This window comes from Aptenodytes patagonicus, chromosome 1 (genome assembly GCF_965638725.1).
Source record: "Aptenodytes patagonicus chromosome 1, bAptPat1.pri.cur, whole genome shotgun sequence".
Taxonomy (NCBI): domain Eukaryota; kingdom Metazoa; phylum Chordata; class Aves; order Sphenisciformes; family Spheniscidae; genus Aptenodytes; species Aptenodytes patagonicus.
Window position 1 is genome coordinate 156,380,550 of NC_134949.1, and position 10,765 is coordinate 156,391,314.

Genomic DNA, 10,765 nt, shown 5'->3' on the forward strand with positions numbered 1-10,765 from the left:
AATACAAAATCATATGCATGTATTGTATATGACTGATAAAATATATAGTGCATATATAAGCCAAACTTGAAACCCACTGCTTTAAAGCATTGAACAACTTTTTTGATTTGAAGACTGGCAGGAGTGTCCTGAGTTAGGTGCGAAAGCCTTTCCAAATGTCCCATGCAGGTATATGTACGTATATATATAGACAAGCTTGCTTTCCTCCAGCGGACCATTGTGGAAGGCGCCCACCAAACCCCACGGCCATGGAGCAGGCCATCGGTGCTCCTCGGGGTCTCACCCCAGCCAGGTCTCCCAGAGGGGGAGGCGGGCAGGTCCCTGGCAGGGCAGCTGGTGCTGGATGCCACCTCCGAGCAGCTCAGAAATGAGCAACAAACTCATACCAAAGCTGTGGAAAAACTTGCTCAAAATCCTCCTCTGGGCCCGTTTGAGTTTACCGCAGTGAATTTTGGATCCTGGCATTCAGCACGCCTGAGCTGCAGTAATGTACTGGCCATGGCACTGCCTGTACCCCTAAAGGCAACCGGCAACGCCATTCCCGATTTCTAAAGGCGCTGAGGCTCCCAACCATGTGGAGAGGCTTCTACAGCCTCTTGAAAAACAACTCAAATCCAGTATCTTAGACCAGGTTTTTAAGTTATTTACTGTTTAGTGAGTAGAGGCATCCAAGCATGACCCCTGTTTGGGATATAAGGTTTCACTTGTCCTTGCTTAGGGCCACTGTCCCTCTCAGGCTCAGTGGGAGCAGTGCCCCACGTTGTCAGCATTCCCATCAGCCCCCAACGGAGACCACGCTGAGGAAAGAAGAGCCGCAGGAGCTGGTTCTTGCCCTCTGCTCAAGTTTGCTGATAATGAGTACACAGCCTGTGTTCTTTACTTCTGAAGAGAAAGGCTGGCCTTGCTCTCCCAGCCCAGCTCTCCTGGTTTCTTTGAAGTGTGCCATTCCCCGCTGCAATGGTGATGTAATTATAACAGCAACATTTAAAGCATCTGTCGGTAATGATTGCCATAATCTAATGTCAGCCTGCAGTTTTTAACAGGAATTTCAGAAAGGAGCCGGGAAGTGTTGGACAGAGAGTCCCTGTGGAAATTCAGCTCAGTGCCCAAACTGGTTCTGAGGAACAATATGTAGCGCAGTCCGCGTGACAAGTACAGTGGGACGGGGAAACAGCACTGAGCTGTGGATTAAGTAACAGCAGGTAGAGGGGGGCCCTTCTGCAAGTATTATACAGGAATATGAATTAATAACAGAAGTTATGCTCTGCAAGTCGGTGAGAAAAGTAACTAACTATGCAGCTGCCAGTGGGCCTTAAAAACTTGATTTTGAAGCCTCTAAGGGGTACTTGGAGGGAGGGTGTTGTAGAGTAAGGCAGAGTGTGAAGGGAAGCACCCCAGAGTTACAGTCTGCTTCTTGGTCTTGCATTAAACCGGCAGACGGGGCGGGAGGAGGGTGTTTATTTGTTAAATGGGGAAAATACCCAGAACCTAAGTAATGAACGAGAATCCTGATTAACTCCCCTCACTTGAAATAACGTACTTCTGAAGAGGGTCAATGGTAGGACGCCAGCCGCGTTTGCTAACCAGCGATGTCCCACAGCAGTGTGGGTAACAGCGCTCTGCCGTGATAGTGCTGTGTTTACTTTCCAAGTCTCAGTATTTTGCACTCCTGAAGCTCCCTGACCAGACCTTAACCTTTAGACTGGCGGTGCCCCCTGAGAGCTTGCCGAGGGATTAAATCGTTGGTAACGATGCAGAGGGATGCTGCCTGTAGACTCCCTGGCATCAGTCTCTGCAGCACGCCCGCGTGCAAGAACCATCCTGCACAGCTTTGCTTTTCTTTTTTTGCAGAAAGGAGAGGATATCTGCAGGTAGCAGAGAAATCTGTTGGGCCCTGAGCTGTCTTTGCTACTGAACTTCAATATTTGGGTTTCTGAACTCGATGCTGTGAGCTATTGTCATAGAGTGTGGAGACTCGTTGTTCTGGTTTCGGCTGGGACAGAGTTAATTTTCTTCCTAGTAGCATCTGTAAAACCAGTTACCGTAACCCAAATAACTTGTGGGTACGAGGCAGTGTGAGTTCTTAAAACCCGCTCTGCTCATTCCTCACCTGGAGTGCAACTTTTAGGATTAAAATTTGTTTGAGGTCAGAAGTCCTGTCTCCACACTACGCAACTGTACTGCTACGGCTGAAGTAGGATTGATGTTTCCACAGCTTCTCATTCCTCAGGCTAGTGCCTGTTCATATTTCTCAGTATAAGCATGTATCCTCAGTTACCGATTAATTTTGCTAGTTACCTTTAACACAACTACTTATTGTTGGCCAAAACCATGAATATTTCTAAAAAATGTACCTTTTTCTCCCTTTGCTCTGTTGGCCTATAAATCCCTAAGGTAGATTGAATTTTTCAATTAAACCTAGCTAAAGATAGATATTAGAATAAAACTGTTTGGGTTTTTTTATTCCATATATGTGAATCTCCATAGCTATTCTGGCAGATTTTTAAAGGCGGCATTTACTAAGAATTCTTCCTAATATTTTGACTGCTAACCAGTTTTTTTTTCCCCTAAGAATAGCTTTTCTAATGGAACAATTCAGAAGAAGCACTATCATCATATCATAATGTACTGTGACAAGGACTGTTCAGCTTTACGTTTTGGCATTTAATGTATTCTCAGCTCTTCACTGTGGCTGCCAAGGGTGACTTTAAGCAGCCAATATTGTAGTGAAGTAGTTGAAAAATTTTTTTGTAGTAAGAGATTCAGGACAAATTTGCTACAATTGTAGCAAATCTTCTCTTGCTTGTTTTTTCAATTGTTTTTAACATGCACGTGATTCTGTCTGATATCTTCCAGCAGAAGTAGAAGACACCAGCTGAAGACTCCTACGATTCACCTCTGCAAAGTTTACGTAGACTTTCCAAGATTTAGTAGAGATCTTCCCCGTCCTTGGAAAGAAGGAAGCAACTAGCTCACATAGAAACCCAAAATATACAGAAATCACGGCTCTCAGTAGAGGGATTTTGTTGGTAAAACCTAGTTTGCTTCCAGAAACTTAATTGCGTTGTTGTCCGAATATGAACTACTTTGTTATGGGCTTGGATTGTAAGTCACAAATAAGGAACTTGTAAAGCTAAAGAACACCCTGAATTTTCAAGTGCTGATGAGACGCCCTCTATAGGGCTCAGTAGAGGTTGTAAAAGCATTTCTCTGAGTCTAAAGGACTTGAAAACAGCTGAAAATAAAGATTTATGCTGGAGGAGCTTGTTCCTCTCGCCACGTGTTTTCCTTGCTGTCCCTGTTGAGACTTTCTGCTGCAGTGATCCTTACAGGGAGCATTCCAATAAGGCCTGAAACCTTTCAGATCTTATTGCTTATACGTTTTCTTTTCTTGACAGAACACTGTGAAATAGTTGACCTTGCCCAGAGCAATATCATAAAAGCTTAACAAGATGACACTTGCACTGTCTTGGTCTGGAGCTGTCTAAAGCACTTGCTGAATTCTTGTGGAACAAGAAGAAGAATTTCAGGCAATTGAAATACATGCGATGCTAGCCAAATAATGTTTCTTCTTTTAACATAAATCTATGGGTATATTTCTATGCATGTTTAAAATGAAGAAATGGAGTGGTTTACAGCTCAGAAGCTCATCTTGAAATATTTATTTATCATACAGTAAATTCATACTTAAATTATATAAAATTTAATTTATACAATTTAATTTATATGTTATATAAAATTTACGTATTATCTTAAATTCATACCTAGATTAGCTATTTTGAAGAACCTTTGTTTGAGGATCTACTAACGTGCTCTGGGCTAACATCTGTGCTTGTCAGGTGACCGGCAGAGGTCTGTCAGGATGTTTTATCCCTCATACCAAAAGTTGGAGAGTAGACGGAGCCCCACTGACGTTAGCTACTGTCACCTGCACTTCAGTCACGGTGAATGGGGCGCCAGAGAGGGCTAACAGAGGCCAGCGGGGAAGGGGAGTACACAGCAATTTTCTGGATTGAGCACAAGAAGACAAAAACGGATTTTTGGCAGACAATAAACCTAGTCTTCCTTTTATTTCCTTTACTCGGGAAGGAACTCGGCACACTTTACATACAGGTCCCATTCATGCAGCCTTTCTGTCCACATGCTTAATTGGGCAAATCTTTTAAAGTCATAGTTCTCTTCACCTCCTTCTCCCCAGCGCCCCCGAGTCAATGCTTCAGGGGCTTATGCAAGCTCTGCTTCTGTTACGATGCTTGCGCCATCCAGTGACCTAGGTGGCCAGCGCGGGGCTGGCCAGGGAATTGTAACTGTCGATTTAAGGAGCAAGATGTTGCAACCCATTCATGAAAACATGCAGAGGGCATGGGCAATACCCTACTTCAGGCAGAGTTTTCCTTGTCTTCCCACTAGCTAGGTGGAGCTCTTTTACTTCGGTTCTCCTCTGTGCTTGCACCGGATGGATAACACTGGGGAGGGGGAATCATAGAATCATAGAATCGTTTAGGTTGGAAAAGACCTTTAAGGTCATCGAGTCCAACCGTTAACCTAGTACTGCCAAGTCCACCACTAAACCATGTCCATAAGTGCGATGTCTACACGTCTTTCAAATACCTCCAGGGATGGGGACTCAACCACTTTCCTGGGCAGCCTGTTCCAATGCCTGACAACCCTTTCAGTGAAGAAATAACCTCATAAACAGGATTATTCTGCTTTCCGGATCACCTTTCCCCGTGATGTACTGGCTGTTGCGTATTTTTCCCCGTACACCAGAGCCTTACTAGGTGTGCTGCCATTCACAGCACACTTCCCGTCCTGCAGACTGTAGTCAACACAGATGGCTCTTTGTCGCTAAGTATACGTGAGTGCTAAATTGAACGTGCGCTCTTGTCTAATATTTAACAAAGCACATTGAGTTAATGACTAATGTTTCATTATTGCAGGAAGCTTTTAGTACCAAAAGGTTAAGTGGTTCATTTGAATATTGCCCGAGCATCTTTGCCCTGTCAGTGGTTTTTTTTTTTCTTTCTAAAGTTAATTTGCTATTGTTGTGATCAAGTCTGACAAGTGGTGGGTAAAAGCAAAGGCAGGTTACGGGGGTCTGTTTCCATGACACAATTTCACTGGTATTTAGCAAGTTGGATTTTACTCAGCTGAACATGTAATTTGCATGGACTCTTATTCAGGGATGAAAAGCCAGTTTTGAGCGTAGGCCATCTTCCGCCGGGAATTGTTTGCATCAGAGGCAAAGGACTTGGGGGGAAGTGATAGAAAAGTGGGCAAAGTTAATGGAGCTGGAAGAGGTTACCAGAGGTACCAGAAGAGTCTTGCTATGCATTCACACAGATAGGGGAGTAGGCTTAGGAATTATCGTTAAATATAAAATTACAGTGGCTGAGTACTAGTAAAGCACCATGGAAACAAGTTTCTGCTACAACAACATTAATGATATAAGCTGCTTGTGACATGTGGTGATAAAAATGGAGAAAAAAAAATCTAAGAAAAAAAGCCTCCATGTTACTTTGCTTATGCTGAACTCTTAGTCCTTTGAATGAATTTTTTCAGTGAAAAGCAGATTTCTAGTGAACTAGTTCACCACATATTTTCTGTTTAGTTTGTTGAGAAGGGGAACACACATCAAACCCACACAGTCCTGCTTTGCTGCTTTCCTGCACAGGAGCAGTTTGTAAAGTTGGCTTCTGAACCTCGCAGGAAAAACATGGCTGTTGCAACAAATCAGCCTTTTTTTTTCCATCGTGTTCTGGTTTTGTCTGGGATAGAGTTAATTTTCTTCATAGTAGCTAGTGTGAGGCTATGTTTTGGATTTGTGCTGGAAACAGCGTTGATAACACAGGGATGTTTTCGTTGCTGCTAAGCAGTGCTTACACAGAGTCAAGGCCTCTTCTGCTCCTCACACCACCCCACCAGCGAGGAGGCTGGGGGTGCACAAGGAGTTGGGAGGGGACACAGCCGGGACAGCTGACCCCAACTGACCAAAGGGATATTCCACACCATGTGACGTCATGCTCAGCATATAAAGCTGGGGGAAGAAGAAGGAAGGGGGGATGTGTGGAGCGATGGCGTTTGTCTTCCCAAGTAACCGTTAGGCGTGATGGAGCCCTGCTGTCCTGGAGATGGCTGAACACCTGCCTGCCGATGGGAAGCAGTGAATGAATTCCTGGTTTTGCTTTGCTTGTGTGCGCAGCTTTTGCTTTACCTGTTAAACTGTCTTTATCTCAACCCACGAGTTTTCTCACTTTTCCTCTTCCGATTCTCTCCCCCATCCCACCCGGGGGGAGTGAGCGAGCGGCTGTGCGGGGCTGAGCTGCCGGCTGGGGTTAAACCACGACACATAGTCACTGTAGTGACTTTGCCACCCTCGGCAGAGTGTAACGCTAAATGTTCACCTGTGGCTTTGTGGCACTGGCATTTTTAGCGTAACTGCTTCTCAGGTCTGTGTGCTCCAGTTGTCTTTTGAATAGATTTGGATACTTTTTATTCAGAATCTTCAGTTCAAAAATCTTTTTTGCTTCTGATTCAGAAGCTCCTATTAACCCCCTATAACTTCACCTCTTTGGAAAAGAGATCTAGCTTAGTACACCAGTGCTAATACCAAGAAAAAAGCAATTGGAGAGGCTTTGCTTTTGAGATAGTGTGCGTGGGGTTTTTTTTAACTAGTTCATTATTACAGTTTCTACATCAACTCTTTAAATTGGGCAAGCTTCTTTCTTCTAAATCATCTAAATGATTTTTTTCCAAATCATTTTTCTAAAGCCATGTAAAATAAGATGGCTGTTTAAGTAAGACTTGCTTGCAGCTGAACCTGAAATGTCCATAAATTCAGGTACCTCCTGGTTACATATTCCTGTTTAGTATGTAAGATAGAAATGAAGCTTCTTTACAGCTTTCAATTTGAACAATCTGATCTCCCTTAAGCATTGGTAGGGAGAGCATCCAGGAGTCAGGCTGAGAACAGCTACGTCTGTGCACTAGTATGGGGGATCTAAATCAACCGTCATCAGTTAATTTGACACACTTGCAAACTTCTTAGTCCTAGCACAAAAAAAGTTTAAAGTTCTTTTGAAGATACTTTTGTGGGCCTTCAAGTAGCCCGTTAGGTGTTCCTGCAGTGGAGTGATGCTTCTGCCCAGGAACGCATCCCTGCGGTGTTAGAGTTAAGGGAGAATTACTAAAATCCTTCTTTCCCCAGAAACAAACCCAATTTTCTTTTTGTTTACTTTGCAGTCCAAAGCTGGAAATATTCCTTTAAATGGTTCTCAATGGCTCCCTATGTGTCTTTCAAGCACAGTAACTAGCTTAAAAAACAGCCTCACATTTTTCATGTTTCAGGAGACCAGAGAATTTTGAGATAAAAAATGTTTTATTTTGCATTGCTCAAAGTACTTGAAGGGACTACTCTCTGCAGGAAAACACACTGACTGCTCTTATGCCAAACACCTTCCCAAGTCCAGGTCTTTGCCTCTCTTTGAGCAAAATCTCCATGACCGTTATCAGAGCACTGCAATATCATACTGCTTTTCTGTGTAGGTAAGTGCTTTGCTAAATCAGGGTTCTCTGTGCATCTCAGCATCGAGATCCTACAAAGAGATCAGCCCTCTTATTATGAGTTGAGATCAAAAATAGGCATGAGGAAGTATTTTAGTAAATGTCATACGGGCTTGGCCTGATTTCACTCCTTGTTCGATATAATTTTTTTTTTTTTTTTGGGTAACTTTTTTTCTGCCTTACTACATCAGTAGATCCCTGCTTTTGGTGGTATCTTGTCACTTCTGACATCAAAAAGCAAAACACATGATTCAGCAAACCTCAGAACTGGGTATTTTGCAGTGGGTTGGGCTGCCAGGCAAAGCACATGAACACAAATCGAACTGAGCATCACGGTGAGTGCATACCTTGAGCCAAGACACCGTGTCCTATTTAAATGATCAGGGAACAACCATTCTTTCACACCCTCAGGACCACTTCAGAAGAGACACCAAGGAAGGGGTGACCAAAAGGTATGCCTACAGTGGAGCACACACCTCCTCTGCTACAGAGTAACATAAAATAAAACGTCTTATTTCAGTAGACACCTCACATTTCAATGCCTGCCGCCCCGGCGGTTATCGCTCAGGGATGCAGCGATGCCCGCACCAGGGCAGCAGCTGTTCCCAGATACAGGCAGCGAGGCGCGAGAGAGCTTCCCTTAACATGCCCGTCGCTCCCTGTGCCGGGTGAGGCCAGACGGCGCTGCGCTGGAGCCTGAAGCAGCGCTGGAGTCTGTTTGCTCCACGGATCTGAAAGTGTTTGCCCATCGGCACTTTTCAGTACAAGTTGACAGGGGAGGAGTTGCTAAGTTTGTGTCAAAAGCCAACGCTTTCCTGCCTCCGCAGGTCCTTGCAATGCTCAACTCCATGTACCCCGTAGAAAAAAAGTTTCTGTGTTGTGTCTCATCCTCTCAAACGGGTGTCCTCAGAAGATTAGTAATTTTTTTTATCCTTTTAATGTCTTTTAAACTGTGAAAAGCCAAAAAGGTTGAAGGAGACCTCGGAAGGCACTAACGCTTCCCTTGTGTGGAAGTAGACTCTCTGAGCCTTGCCATGTGATCCACTCCTTGACCTTACACTCGCTGGAAATAGGGAACTTTGCAGTCCTGAGTAGCTATGTATAGTTACTTGCTACAGCGTATTTCCGTAAGTTTGCCTCTCTGGGATCTGACCAAATGTAATGCTCTTCCCGGAGTCCTTCTGGTTTGGAAGTTCCCTACTTATGTCTTGTTGTAGATGTTGTTTTCTGCCATTCCTGCATGTATTTGAAGCTTGCTAAATCTCTTTTAATTTTGGCTGTTTCCACACCTAGGATGTTGATATACTAAACTCAAAATTTTTAAAAGAAAATTAAAAGGACTAATGTGCCAGTGCAATTAGCTTTTAAAAATGAACTAAATAGACTACTTTTTGGCTGAATAATTGTAACAGCAGAGGTTTCTAACGAAGAGTGTGAAAGGTGTGAATGTCCGGGACAGACACAGCTTGTTTAATCCAGGCTAGAGACATGTATATCACCTGTTCCAAGATAGACAAAACGTGCTCATCAGGAGACCCTTCAGTTTGTAAGTAACCATCAAAGAAGAGCGGGGAAAGTGTCCTAATGTGAGTTATTATCAGGGAAAAAGTGGTCTAAAGACAATACTGGGAAACATACCTTCTCTGTGAATCAGGGTAGGCTTCAGTGGTAGCCTGGGATGGATTTTGGCTTCTCCAGTGCTAAAATTGTGTGGCCTCAACTCTTCTGCCAGCAAAGTGCTACAGCTCCAGGTCCACTCATTTTCTTTCTCAGCTTCAGTTACTGCAGAGATGCAGTAGCCATTTTATGTGGTGGGTACTGTGCATTTTCAAGGTATTAAAACTGTCCTGCAAGGACTGCTGCCCCAGTTTTGTTTTGCTGTGGCGTGTGTTGGGTTCATAAGGTTTTAATGCTATAAATACAGAAGCCTTGTCCTTACCCGTGTAGAAGCTCATAGGAACTGCCAGTGTCCCCACCCCATTCCCTAAAACAAACGCAGCACTAGCTGCCTGGCAGCATCTCACAAAGCCAAGGGGCTTGCACGTGGTGAGCCCCCATCTCGCAGAGAGTCAGGATGATGCATTGGCTGGATAAACCCACATACCCACAGCGGGTCAAGGCTCAGTCGCATTCTGAAGAACTAAAAGCATTTTGGTCATTAATTGGCTGTACAGACCTAAACCCCAAACTTATCCAAATGCAGCAAGCTGCCTTAAACTGCTAACCTCAATGTAAAGACAATATCCTTCTTTTTCATGCACGTCAGGGCCTGGTCAATTGTTTTTATAAGAAGGAAACTGGAAAAGGTCGGTGGTGAAGTGAAGCTGCCGTGTCAGTGGCTACAAGGCCGGCTAACACTCCTTTGCCTACAGTTTTCACCATTGCAGTCGTGCTTGATTTTCCACACGCATATGTGTGGTCGTAACCTGCTGAGTTTTGTCTCCTGCCATATGCTTCTCCCCTTTAAGCACAGGGTCTAGTGCCTATTTCTAATTACTCTGTTTCAGTGCTCTTTTCTGGTAGCAGGCGATGGACCAGGCTGCTGTAGGCAAAGGTGCTACCTGGCGCCCACGGGGCAGGGTTGGCTGTGCTGGCTGCTGCTGGGTATCGCCTTCGCTGCTCTGGAGCCAGAAGAGCATCCTGCTCATTCAGTCGCTTCAGCAGGTGTGCACGATTAATGGATTATTTACCTTTTGCTGCCTGATTATTATTTTTTTCTGCTCTAACCTTTTCACTTTTACAAATTTATTTTGACTTTGAAATTCTGGGGATTCCATTTATAACCTTTATGTTTATTGGTGAAGTAGCTATTATTAGACTGTTTTCCCCCCTCTTTCTAATTCTGGAGTTTAATTATATTTTTCCTCTTGCCTTTTGGTACAGGTGCAGTAATTAAATGGCATTAAGTCTGTTTCACGATCATTAAGTAGGCTTGTTATTGTCCTTTTTGTATATATTTGAAGCTGTAAATAAGTCACCTTTCTAATGAATCCACCTGGTAAAACTTTGACATATCACCGAGATATTACTGCTGTGGTTGTACGAAGAAATGTCTTGGGTTAGGTATAGTCCCTGGCCCTTTCCAGCAACCAGCACAGAGGGGTCGGGGTGAAAAGAGAACCGCTCCATTTGAGAGCGCAGTGTGAGACTGGCAGGCGAGATGAGCCAAGGGGAGGAGGGGAGGCAAGGAGGAGAGCAGCAG